Here is a 13,855-nt window from a genome sequence, read left to right as displayed (position 1 = left end):
CACACCACACGCACGCATGCATGCACATGCACACACACACACACTCAAGCACGTATGTGCACACACACACACTTCCCCCTGCCCCCCAACAAAAAAACAACAAAAGAAGAGAAAACTCCCAATTGGGTATGTTTGCATTGCTCCTTTTGCACTAGGGATTATTTCGTGTCTTTGGAAAAGTCATCAACTAACTTATTTCTCCCCCAGTAGGGCAGTCCTGGTTGCTATGGTTCTGATGGGCTAGACTAATCAAAGCTGGGGAAGAATTACAGTTGAGACTAGAGAGGATTTGGAGCATCACTGTACCATTTAATAAAATGTGGAACTGAATGAATACTGTTTTTGACCCAGAAAGTGAACTATCAAGAATAAGAGGGTAAATATCAATGACTCCAGTGTGTAGCAAGAATTCTTCCTCAGCAAAGCTCTGAAATTATACAGTGAGGTTCAAAGTGAATTTAAAATGGAGAATGTTGGGATCAAAGGGACACCAGGGCGGATGTTTGAAAGAAGGATTTGGGCGCCATCTGTCCTTGTTTTAGGCTTGGATGTCAAACTGCCTTCCCACAGTTGTGTTATGACTCCCGTTGCAATTAAGACATGGAAAATGGATTTCTAAGATGCAATCAGATCTTGTCCCATCAGTGTCACGAGTCGGAACCATGTATAGGCAGAGAGCAGAGCACAGTCTTAGGAGGACAACAGACCAGGGAACCAAGGGATCCTGAGAGCCGCACTCACCAGCGATGCCCAGCTTCAGGCTGAGGTAGCCTGCACAGAAGCACAGATGAGCACGTGTGTGCACTGGAGAAGTGCTAATGGCTTAGTTGTGCAAATTAGCAGTTCCCAGCCATAGTGGGTGAAGAAAAAAAAATCAAGAAACAGCTGGGAAATTAGAAACAAAAGTGCTGAAGTGCTGTCACGGGCAGACCGCAGTGTCTAGCTCAGCGGTTTCCACAGCCTGCAACCACTCGCATCAGAACATGAGACACACTCTTCCTGGACTCCAGGCCATCCTTCTGTCATTGCAGCCTGTAGCGCATCTAATACCTTCACTTTAAAACCAAGAATAATTTTGGCAGTTTGTGCAGTTTCCACACATGCCAGAGAGGTCCTCTCTGTCACCTGCGCATTATTGTTTTTACTTTAGCACAGATCTGGGAACTGAACCCAGGGCCTCGCACAGGCTAGACAAGCCCTCTACAGCCAAGTCTCCCAGGACTGTTACGTGACCACCGGATTCGTGAGATTTGTCCCTGTTACATGAAGCAGTTCTTGTCTCCCTCCTCATGGTTGTCACCAATGGAGTATTGCACGGAAGTCCCCACTCTTCTCTCTGATAAGACCAACAATACTGCCCCAAAGTGTCTTATGATATTCTTAAAGGTGCATAGCAGCATGCTGTGTGTGCTTAAGGATAGAATTTCTGGTGTGTGTGTGACAATCACCTGTAGTGGAAGCCTTGAATAATAACTTTTCTGAAGTACCTTTAGGTGAATCTTAGTACCACATGCATTCAAACCCACACACGTGTGTGAAATCAGTTGGTGGACTAAGGCAAAGAGCAGGAAAAACAGCAACTAGAAGGTGGAAGTAATGATGCCCAACTGCCATCCCAGAACTTGGGAGGTAGGGCCAGCAGGATCAAGAATTCATGGTCAGCTTTGGCTGTAGAGTGAGCTCATGGCTGGCTTGGGATATGTGAGATTCTGTCTCAAGAAAAAAAATCCCATAGTAATTCATAAGCAATTAAAAGTACATAAAATTATAAACCAAATGTTCTTTGTTTTTTTGGGATGTTTCAAAAAAAGAGAAGGGGACCACAGAGAGAGAGAGAGGCAGAAAGGCTCTGCTCGAGTCTGTGTGCTGGTTGGAATGTCTCCTCAGCACCACTTCCCTCCTTTGTAAAACAGGAGTAAAGAAGCTAGCCCACTGGGTTCTCTGGGGAGGGGGAGGGATATGGGAGGCGGTGACGGGGAAGAGACAGAAATCTTTAATAAATAAATAAAAAAGAATAAAAATAAAAATAAAAACAAAACCAAAACCAAACCAAAACAAAACAAAAAAAAGAAGCTAGCCCACTTGATAGAGCCATAGGGCAAATCACAATGTTGGCTGTTGTAGGAAAGAGCGCTTGTTTGTTCCCAGACCACCTGGCAGCTCAGACCTGAAATAACCACACGGAAACTGTATTAATTAAGTCACTTCTTGGCCCATTAGCTCTAGCTTCTTATTGGCTAACTCTTACATCTTAATTTAACCCATTTTTATTAATTTGTGTATCACCAAATGGCTGTAGCTTCCTGCAAGGTTCTGACTCCTCTGTTCCTGGCTGCCACCACATGGCGTTTCTCCGACTCCACTTTCTTCCTCCCAACATTCAGTTCTTCCCTGCCTAGTTTTACTCTGCTGTATCACAGGCCCCAAATGGCTTATTTATTAATTAATGATATTCACAGCATACAGAGGGAAATCCCACATCAGGTTACCACAGTGTATGGAACCTTAGCAGGTGCTTTCATCATCACAAGTATGTTTTGTGATGTGTCGACTGAGATTTAATAAAACACTGTGGGCTGAAAAGATGGCTCAGCATCTGAGAGTCTTTCTTGCTCTCCTGAGGACCTGGGTTCAGTTTGCAGCTCCTACACCAGGTGGCTCATAACTACCTAGAACTCCAGCTCCAGGAATCTGATTCTCTCTTTTGATCTCCATGGGCACCTAAACACACATGGTGCATGTAAACTCACACAGGTGCATACACGTACACATAAAATGAGAGAAAATGCTTGTCTTGTGTTGTATATGTGTTGATTATGAAGTTCCCCCCTCCCCCATACACGGATCACATCTGTCTATCTGCGTCATTTTATGATTCATTGGGATGGAGACGATATCTGTTGTGCTTTCCTGCCGCTTTAAGGGACAAGCCACGCCCACTCCCATTACCTCTGACCTGCCCCCTTCCTTTTCTGTTTTCCTTGGCATGCGCACGTGTTCTGTCTTTCTCTCCTTTTATTCTCTCTCTCTCTCTCTCTCTCTCTCTCTCTCTCTCTCTCTCTCTCCCTCTCTCCCTCTCTCCCTCTCTCCTGTAATAAATATTTTACCTTTATGCCTATCTTTTGTGTTTACGTGTCTGTTACCCGTTACCCGCCACTACTGCCAGCGCAGGCGTGTGCCCTCCCGCTGGTGGGAAACTGTAGCCGCTTGTCCTTGGTGGCTCCGCCAGTCCACCCCGGGGACTGACAGCCAGTCCGTCTCTTTGGGGCTAGCAGCTGGGCCACAAATATCTTAGAAACATCTTAGGAATAAGAATGTCACACTTATTTTATTAGTCAAGGTAGATGGACTGTGAGGCACAGTGAAAGGTTCCGAATCAGAAGAAGAAAGCAGTTGAGGTGGGAATCAGGCCAGGATTTGATTCCAAGGGCATGTCAACTTTATACTAACCACCCTGGTCCCTGGATGGGCTCTTAGACGGTGATATCCCAAGCTGATTTGGGGACAGGGTAATATGGGATCTCACCTGTTCTATGTCTGATCTGTTAATTCAGGCAAACGAGAGGAAAGGGTAACATTTGCTGGCTCCTAAGGGAGTGATCCAACTCTGAGAAGGGGCTGTGGGTGTGAGTGCTATGGAGTGGCAAAGTGCAAAGTGTGTTTGGTCTTTCGAAAGAAGACATTGCTAAGGGAAAAATACACTTGCTGATTACAATCGTCTAAACACACAAATGACTGGTTGTTTTTGGACAGTTTATTTTGATTAATCAAAACTGTAGACAGAGAGAGGCCCCGAGGAATGCCATTTAAGGGGCTAGAAATAATTCTACATAGAAATTCACACTTGATTTTGATGAATCATTCTGCGAACATCTAGTAGTTGGAGTGGGAGGGTCAGGAGGGAGTAATGTGCTGTCTGGCAAGCTAAGAACTGAGGGCTTTTGGTGAGAAACGCTGGAGTTGAACTCTTGCCATGTTTTATTTTTCTGAAGTTTGGTGAGGTATGCACAGCAACCGGAACCCATGACTCTATTGAGGACCGAGGTACTTGTTCTCCTGTTGTTTTTCCATGCAGAAAGCCACATTGACGAGTGTCATTTCCTGTTGCGGGAGGTCCTTCCGCTCCTCCAGCCAATAGCCGCTGAGATACCAGCCCATTGGGGCGTGGTCTCTCTCCCTTTAAAAAAGAGGCCACTTCCCTTCTCCCTCTCTCTTACTTCCTGCTCCGCTTCTGGCGACTAGACTCCCTTCCTGATTGCGCAGAGGGCTGTTGTCTGGGATGGTGAGCTGTAAGTTTTTCCCCCCTTAAATAAATAACCATTCTATCAATCATAATTCTAAACTGGTGTGGGATTGTTTTTGATTTACACCTTCGCCTTCATCTGGCACCCAACGTGGGGCTCAAACCCATGACCCTGAGATTAAGCGTCTCATGCTCTACCAACTGAGTTAGCCGGCCCCTTGAGTCATTGTTTTTAAAGCTTCCATGCACGAGAGAAAATACATGGCGCTCATCTTTCTGTTAGTTCTTAAACTCAGGATGTGAGTCAGGATCTACTGGAGAAGTTCTTTTGTTAAGTTGCTTTCTGACATTTTACACTACACTTTCTGAACTTACTCCATACCTCAGGTTAGTCTTGAACTCACTAGTAATCTGCCTGCCTCAGCCTCCCGAAGACTGGATTACAGATATAAATCTCTGTGCCTGGCTTCTCTAGACTTTCTTGAATCATGATCTCTAAAGCTGTGACCCAAGAGTAAAACAGAATTGACATTCTGATAAAGCCCGTCTATAACTCAGTACTAACAAATGATTACTGAGAAAAACATATTTATGGATAAACCGAAATGACTATCCTAATTTCTTTTCTTCTACTTACTTTTCTTCTTCCTTCCTTCCTTCCTTCCTTCCTTCCTTCCTTCCTTCCTTCCTTCCTTCCTTCCTTCCTTCCTTTCTTTCTTTCTTTCTTTCTTTCTTTCTTTCTTTCTTTCTTTCTTTCTTAAGACAGTTTCTCTGTGAAACAGTCCTGGCTGTCCTGGAATTCACTTTGTAGACCACTGGCCTCGATTTGCCGGCTTCTGCCCATGCCTTCTGCTGGGATTAAAGATGTGAGCCACCACCACCCAGGTGACTATCCTAATTCCTACTGTGTATGTTTTTGACATGTACTGATGGGATGCAAGGGTATATAGAAAGTGCTGCATAAAGACAATGAGCAAAGGAACTCACCCTGTTCATAGGGCTAATGGTTGCCTTTTGCAGGGGCAGACATTTCCAGTAACTCATGGGACATATAGACCAACATTACGAGATTTCATAGTCAACACAAATTTTTCCTCATGGGCCACCCCACAAAACACAGATTGCTCTAGGAAGTTCTTATGAAATCCCCATCATTTGAGGTCATTTAATAGAGGGGAGGTAGCCTATCATTCTTGCAGTGGGGATTTCTGCACAGAAAGATGTTTAGAGGTGTCCATGGTACGAAAGACAGTGGAAGGTATATACAGGTGGAAGGCCATGTCAGTGGGATTGCTTAAGTATGGCCTGAGACTGTAGCTATGGTTTGTAGTGGATCAGTCCTGGATTAGGGTAGGGCCTTCTGAACATATTGTCAAAAACAAGCCGGGAAGTGGTGGTGCATTCCTTTAATCCCAGCCCTCAGGAAGCAGAGGCAGATGGGTCTCTATGAGTTGGAGGCCAGCCTGGTCTACAGAGTGAGTTCCAGGATATCCAGAGTTATTACAGAGAGAAACCTTGTCTTGAAAAAAAAAAACAAAAAAAGAAGAAATAAAGAATGATTATTGGGATATTCTCTAAGTTGGGAGGGTGACATGGGGGGCACTATAGGGAACTGGAAAGAGATAGTGGTGAATAGATATGATCAAAATGTATTATAAAAAGGTAGGAAAATTTAAAAATCTAAATGAAAACTACTACTAAATCCCTTTGGTTCATCTTAAACAAAAGGAGGGGAATATAGGAGGTTCGTGTGTGTGTGTGTGTGTGTGTGTGTGTGTGTGAGAAAGAGAGAGAGAGAGAGAGAGAGAGAGAGAGAGAGAGAGAGAGAGAGAGAACAAGTAAACACGAGCACTCAGCACTCTCTATTAACCCATGCTCTTGGTAGTTCTCAAAGGGTCCTGTGAGACTGTAATTGTGAGAGCACAACTATTTTTCTTAATGAAATTCAATCTTTTCAATTTTTGCTTCAGAGATGAGCTTAGAACAAAAATAGGCTTAAATTGTCTTAGAGAATAACAGTACAGGCCCCGCTGGGCAAAATTTCATATACTTAATTGAATCTTTTTATGAATGGCATCCCTTAATGAAATTTTCAAAGAAGATATACAGTTTTCATTTCATAGAAACAAAAAGGAAAATTGCTTCATAGACATCCTAAGTGAGAATTATATATTGATAACTGTGCCATTTGCTGAATTGTGCTATGGGATTGTTCCCCCAAAGCAGATAAGCGGTTAGCCTCTTTGGGGCATTTTTAAAAGTTCCAATTTTGTGTGATGTGAATGCACATGAGAATTAAAAAAATTTGGGGAAGAACCATTTTGAGAAAGATGTTATCTTTTATTTTTGGTTTTCGAGACAGGGTTTCTCTGTAGTTTTGGTGCCTGTCCTGGAACTAGCTCTTGTAGACCAGGCTGGACTTGAATTCGCAGAGATCCGCCTGCCTCTGCCTCCCGAGTTCTGGGATTAAAGGCGTGAGCCACTACTGCCTGGCTGATATTATTATCTTTTAAAGATGTATTATCAATAAAAATTAAAAAGATTTATTTTTAATTATATATACAAGTGTGTATCTGTGTGTATGTATATGTGTGAGTGCAGGTACTGTTAGTGTCCAGACGAGAGCATCTGATCCCCTGAAACTAGAGTCATGGGTAGTTGTGAGCCACCTGTTGTACCTACTGGGAATCAAATCTTGGTCCTCTTGAAGATTAGTCCATACTCTATAATCACTAAATCCCCTCATTGAGTTCTGAACATTTATTGAGTGTCACTTAAGCCAGGTACTACCCTATGTACTTGTGAAGTATCCATGGCCAACAAAGAGACAAAATTCTTTTTCTGGTATGATTTTATATTCTTAGAGTTGGTAAGAGGGAGTAGAACGTAGTCAATCACTTTGTATGTAAGATTCTCTCTCCAAAACTCTGCTCAGTTTATCTTCATTTCTCCTCCAGTTTCTTGCCTTTTGTGGTCTTGCTGTATTGCCATGACTATCAGCTTTGTATCCACATTGATGTGTCATGTGTTCTAACTGCTTACATGGCCATATCACCTTGATGTCTATGAACATCTCAACATATTCTAAAATGACCTGGTAATTCCTCAAATCATTTTACCCAGTCCACCTCATTCCATTTGACTGATGTCCATTTCATTGATGATGGTAAACGCTGATTGTCAACTTTACAGGATCTAGAACTGCCTAGGAGCCAAAACTCTTGGCATGTCTGTGAGTGGAGCTTCTAGATTACATTAAGTGTGGTGGAAAGATCTCCTTAATTGTTAGCATCACCAGTCCATGAACCGAGGTCCCAGACTGAATAAAAAGGAGAAGTGAGCTGGGCACCAATATTTATCTCTTTCTGCTTCCTCACTTTGAATGCAATGTGTCCAGCTCTGCCTTTGTTGCTATGCATTCCTGGTTGGCTGTGTTGGATTACACTCTCCAACCATGAGCACGGTAAAGCCTTTCTTCCTTAGGTCGCGTTTGTTGCGTACTTTGTCCCAACCATGTCAAGAGTGACTAGTGCACTGAGCTATAATTACTCACAGATTTCTGATGAACACTCTGGGTGCTGTTTTTATTTTTATTTTGTATTTTCTCCAGAAGACCCTTCCAACAAATACATACCGGTGAATCTTTCACTGTTTGAAGCCATTTCATATTTTTTTCTTCCAATAAAGTTCCTTTTGTCTGTACAGTGAAACTTCACAGTTGCAGATGTATGGCATGATTTATTTATCTATTAAAATATTTTTTTTGGAAGCAGGTTTCTAAGCAGTCTAGGATAGCTTCACACTGTTACATCACACTATGTGGCTCAGGATGGCTTTGAACTCATCCTCCTGCCTCCTCCTGAGAGTTGGGATTATAGGTGTGTACCACCATGCCTGGTTTTATGAAATTCTGGGGTTCAAACCCAGGGTATCATGCATGCTAGTCTAGCACTCTACCAACTCAGCTAGCTACGTTTCTAGCACTATAGCATTGTTTAACAAGACAATGAGGATGTTCTATCGGGAACTCACCAAGGCCAGCTGGCCTGGGTCTGAAAAAGCCTGGGTTAAAACAGGTCTCACTGAACATAGCGGACAATGAGGACTACTGAGACCTCAAGAACAATGGCAATGGGTTTTTGATCCTACTGCACGTATTGGCTTTGTGGGAGCCTAGGCAGTTTGGATGCTCACCTTACTAGACCTGGATGGAGGAGGGTGGTCCTTGGACTTCCCACAGGGCAGAGAACCCTGATTGCTCTTTGGGCTGACGAGGGAGGGGGACTTGATTGGGGGAGGGGGAGGGGAAGGAGAGGCGGAGGTGGGGAAGAGACAGAAATCTTTAATAAATTAAAAAAAAACTCTGTAAAAAGCAGAGTCAAAAATTAAAGATTAAAGATTAATAATGCAGATCAAGGATATAAAATATTGTGGAGTTTTTGAAGGGCTGAGGAAAGTCACTGGGTCTGATCAGTATAAAATCCTTAATAATTTTTCCAGATGGGTGTCAGTAGGGAGCTGTGGATAGCATCCAGATTATAGTTAACTGAGGCAAACAAAATCAGCCCTATCAATGATCAACCAAGGAGGTTACATCTGTACTACTTGTCATTGACATATTCTGGGAGCGGGAAATCATTGTCTTTAGTTGTTACCCTCTGCTGAGCCCACCAGGCTCCCAGGGAAGAGCACCGATCTCAGGGTCACACAGATGGCTGTAGTCCATCTCAGCGTCACAACATAAAGTGAATGGACATAAATATGCAAGAGAGATTTGTGGAAAGGGTGGGCAGGTGTAGTAGGGGGTTGGAGGGAACAAGAGCAGTCAATGTGCAAAATTATAAAACTTTAAAAAAGGCCTGGGTCCCAAATGAAGCAAATACAGTGATTGTTCTAGGCCAATGTTAAGCAGTGAAAACGGGGACAAACAGGCTTGTTAAGAACATGCTATCAGATTTCAAGGGTCAAGGTTCTATTTTTCCTTCCTTTCCTTTTTAAAAATGGTGATGATATTTATAGACTAGAAGGAAAGACTCTGAGTCTAGAGAGGTTAAGGTTTTGATGGAGTAATACTTTAGATGCTAATAAAGTAAGAGAAAGGAAACCTTCAGACAGAAAGATTAAGGTCGATAAAACACTGTTCAGGAGAAGTCAGGAAGCCATAGGGTGAAAGCCAAGGGCAGAGGATTAACCCTGCTCTGGAGAGGGACCTTTGTTTTCTGAGAAGGGAGGAAAGGAGGAGGTTAAAGGAAATGATGTTTAGCCTTGATTTCTTCGAAGTGAGGTCATCTGTTGAGACTAAAGATAGCACCAGCATGCTCTGGGGGACATAGCACATAGGAAATGTTCTCCAGGATTCTTTGAGGCTGTTTGATAATAAGCTAATTAGGGATGATTAGAAGATGATTTAGCAAAAATCAAGAGATGAGCTGAAATCATATTAATTTATGGAAAAGACATTTAAACTGAAAGGTCATCTGAAATTTGTCTCTATTTTGGTCCAATTAGCAGCATTGCTGGTCTGGTCTTTTAGATGCCAAGCTCTAAGGTAGAACTAGGAAAGCCCGAAGATTCTCAGGAGAGTGGGCTCAAGATGAACATCCTGGAGTAAAGAGAATGATGCCGGGCACAGCAGAAAAACCATGTTAGCTGCTAATCTTGTCAAATGCCAGGGGGAAGGCTACAAGCTTGACTGATTTGTCCTGTACTGATGTGAGGTTCCAGACTGTTAAGATGCTGTCTTAATTCTTCATTAATGCAGGTGACTTCTGGTGAGATCGTAGGAGAAGGTAACATTGACTTAGGAGGCTTTTTTCAGCCAAAGTCAGTTTCTGGAAAGTTCTACTGGTGGATAGTTAGCTGGTGACATCAGGACAGTGGGAGAGACAGGTCTACGGTCTTGAGGGGATGGGGTTCGATGCTTAGCACCATGCCCTCCTTGTGCTACTCAAATATGCTTTAAGCTGTGCCTTCTTCTCCTCTTCTTCTTTTTATATATTTTCCTCTAAACATTTCTTTTTTTATTTAATTTTTTTTTCATTTTACATATCAGTCCCAGTTCCCCCTCCTTCCCCTTCTCTTGCCCTCCTCTTCCCACCTTCCCACCTCTCATCCTCTCCTTAGAGGGGGTAAGGTCTCCCTTAAGAAGTCAACAAAATCTGGTATACCAAATATACCAAGATCCTTCCCCCGTATCAAGGCTGAGCAAGGTATCCCACCTTTGGGAATGGGTTCCACAAAGCCAGTTCATGCACCTAGGGTCCAACTGCCAGGCCTGTGCCCAACAGATCAAGCCACATAACTTGTCACCCACATTCAGTCCCATGTAGGATCCCCAGCTCTCAATCCAGAGTCCTTGAGCTCACACTAGCTCCAGTCAACTGTCTATGTGGTTTTCCCAACCATAATCTTGACCCCACCTTGCTCATACGATCCCTCTTCCCACTCTTCAATTAAGCTCCAGGAACTCAGCCCAGTGCTTGACTGTGGATCACTGCAACTGTTTCCTTCAGATACTGGACGTAGGTTCTGTGGTGACAATTAGGGTAGTCACTAACCTGATTGTGGGGGAAGGCCAGTTTAGGTACTCTCTCCACTATTGTTAGGCGTCTTAGCTGGGGTCATTCTTGTGGATTCCTGAAAATTTTCTGTAGAAGGAGCTGCGGGCAGGCCTGCTTTTCGTCCTGCCTGGCTCCCACATGGCTAGCTTTACACCCGAAATAACAACACATAAATTGTATTCATTTAAACACTGCCTGGCCCATCAGTTTTGGCCTCTTATTGGCTATTTCTCACATCTTGGTTAATCCATTTCTAATTATTTGTGTAGCACCACGAGGTGGTGGCTTACCGGGATTCAGCATGTCTGACCTGGTGGCTGGCTCCATTGCGTCTGACCAACTATGCTTTCTTTCTCCCAGCATTCTGTTCTGTATACTCCACCTATCTAAATCCTGCCCTATCAAAAAGCCAAGGCATTTTTTTTATTAACCAATGAGAGTAACGCATAGAAAGATAACCCTCCTCCATCAAATTTCCCTAGTACCTTGTTTCTCTCTAACCCCATAATGACTTCCTCTATCAAGATATATCTTTCATTGCTCCTGCTTTCCATCCCTCCTCCAACTCGGCCATCTTGAACCCTCATGTTCCCATCCCCCATCTCATCCCTTCTACTTCCCTTCCCAGTTTACCCAGGAGAGCATAACTATTTACCTTTCCTGGGACCCTCCATGTTTGTCCCTCTTAGGGTCTTCCTTGTTGCCTAGCTTCTCTGGAGTTGTGAATTGTAGCCTGTTTTTTTTTTTTTTTTATTTATTTATACAGTATCCTGCCTGTAGGCCAGAAGAGGGCACCAGGTGCCCTTATAGGTATATTTGGTTATTAAGCCTTTTATCGGTTATGTGGCTGAAATATTTTCTTCCATCCTGTTTTGTTTTTTAAATCCTCTTTGTAACATGAAACCCTAAAGCTTTTCATGGTTATGGCATTTATTTTCTCTTGTGTTTGGGTTCACAGTTGAAAAATCACTATCAAATCCAAGATCACCAGACATTGTTTCTGTTTCTTACCTGTACCCCCGATAATAAACCTTGAAGCCAGGTCCTCACACACACCAGGTAAGTACTTTGCCACTTCCCTTGAGCAAAGCCATCAACAGTCTTTGTCTCTCCTCCTCCCCATAAGAGTTTTAATAGCTTTGACTTAAATTGAAGTGTTTGAATACTTTGAGTTAATTTTCATGTGTGGCATGAGGGAAGGGTCCAACTTTATTTTTCTGCTAGTGAATCTCCAGTTGCCCCAGCATTATCTGTTCATGAGATCCTTCTTTCCCCATTGTATGACTTTAGCACCATTGGAAAGCAAAACAACTGAGTCTGAAGGTTTGATTTGTTTCCAGACTTTGCTGGTCTCTATTTATATAGAATCACAGCACTAAACCATCTTGATTCCTTTTTATGTTTGTACTGACTTGGAATTGGGAAGTGAAAATCTCCTAACTGCTTTATATCTATTCTTTTTGACATGTTTTCAAAAGTTTGTGATAAGAAACCTTAATATTAGATCAACTCTTATCAGCAAAAATTTAAAGAGTTCAACGTGGTAGGATTCCAGAATATAATCATTAGGATTAAACCAAAATATGCCACTCACTTTATTTTACTTAAATCTTTATTTATTTTGTTTCTATGAGGGCTGTATCTGCATGTACACCTTTATGCCAGAAGAAGGCATCAGATCCCACTATAGATGGTTGTGAGCCACCGTATGGTTTCTGGGAATTGAACTTGGGATCTCTGGAAGAGGCAGCCAGTATTCTCTCCAGCCCCTCCCTCACTTTTAATAGACGGTTTATGACCGTCAGTTTTTCAGTGTAGAGTCTGCTCTAGGTTCTCCTGCATGCTAGGCAAGTTTCTTCATCGAGCTGCATCCCAGTCTTTTGGTGTCTGTCACTCTAGAACATCAGTCATCTCCATCAATTGCCATCTAGTTCTACTTTCCTTAGAATCTGTGTTTCCTTTAAATTCTGAAGGACCTGATATATTTATTTCTACTGGTTTATCACCCTAGTGCAATACTGTGACAGTAACAATTTTACTTCCCACTTTGGTCCAGGTCACTTACTATCCAGTTGCACATGTATTTTGGACTTCTTCTGGCCCATGTTGGGTGAAGGCAGTGTTTTGAGGACCTGGGGCCTTCTGGGATGAGGATTTATTGTTATGGAGAGTTTCCTGGTGTAAAATCTTGGAAGAAGAGTGGAGGATGTAGGATCAGGCAGGGGCAGGCTCCAACTGTGATGTAAACTCAGCCCAGCACCCTCAGGTGACCTTATCAGTAGCTGTGAAGCTACAATGGTGACCTTGCTCTTGCTTTGGGCTAACATTTCTAGTACTTTCTGTAAGATCAGTTATTGGATATTGTTTGTCCGAGAAGGGCATGACATTGAGTCAAGAGTCCTCTGTAGTTGAGGTTGAAGGTGGTGAGAGCTAATGTGGTACCAGCCAGAGTGGCGGACATGATGTGTTCCTGGCTACTCTCTCAGTGCTACACGGCTCATAAATGTCAAAGCTGTCAGGGAGTTCTGACTCCTATGAGGGAATGCACCCTCTCACATGCTGTCTCATGTGACTGCCAGGGGAGCAGCATCAAAATCACCAGAACATTCCTTAGGCCTCAGTCTTGGCAGCTGTGACTGAGCTCTGTGGACGTCATGTGAAATTAATATTTTTGACAACCCTGAGATAGCTTAAGTTTCACATAGTAAGATCCAGGATTGGCTGAGGCAAAGCATTTCTGGCGAGGAGTCATCGCTACTTCACCAAGTTCTCTCAGCTTCTTATAAATCTGAAGGGACACTGAACTAGTCAGCCCGCTTCCCATTTTTCTCTGTTTCCAGGGTGGAGACTGAGCTTGGCGTCTTGCTGGCTCTCTTTGCTGCCTGAATATGTCAGTTTTGATCTAAAAATAATCTGAACCTCACTAGGGTCAGTGTAGGTTGATTAGGCTTCAACTTGGCAAAAACACTGAGGAGTTGTTGAGGAGGAAGAAACATTAAAGGGGAGGCTTTGGTGTAATATGGATGGCTCTGTCTGGGTTCTCAAATCAAGA

At 43.1% G+C, this 13,855-nt stretch overlaps 1 long non-coding RNA gene across 3 annotated transcripts in view; it reads left to right on the top strand.

The window, feature by feature from the left end:
- Positions 1-13,855, top strand: part of LOC126497293 (uncharacterized) — a 77,406-nt gene that overhangs the window by 28,937 nt on the left and 34,614 nt on the right. The window contains exon 3 of one of the 3 annotated variants that reach the window (XR_007590563.1): positions 11,762-11,862. The exons of the other annotated variants lie outside the window; for them this stretch is intronic. This is a non-coding gene — a long non-coding RNA (uncharacterized lncRNA). The remainder of the gene's footprint in view (positions 1-11,761; positions 11,863-13,855) is intronic. 3 annotated transcript variants of the gene reach the window in all.

Source organism: Alexandromys fortis, unplaced genomic scaffold (assembly GCF_014885135.2).
Source record: "Alexandromys fortis isolate MF-2015 unplaced genomic scaffold, M_Fortis_MF-2015_v1.1 scaffold_21, whole genome shotgun sequence".
NCBI lineage: Eukaryota > Metazoa > Chordata > Mammalia > Rodentia > Cricetidae > Alexandromys > Alexandromys fortis.
The sequence above is the reverse complement of the archived record's forward strand: the minus strand, read 5'-3'. Positions and strand labels throughout refer to the sequence as shown.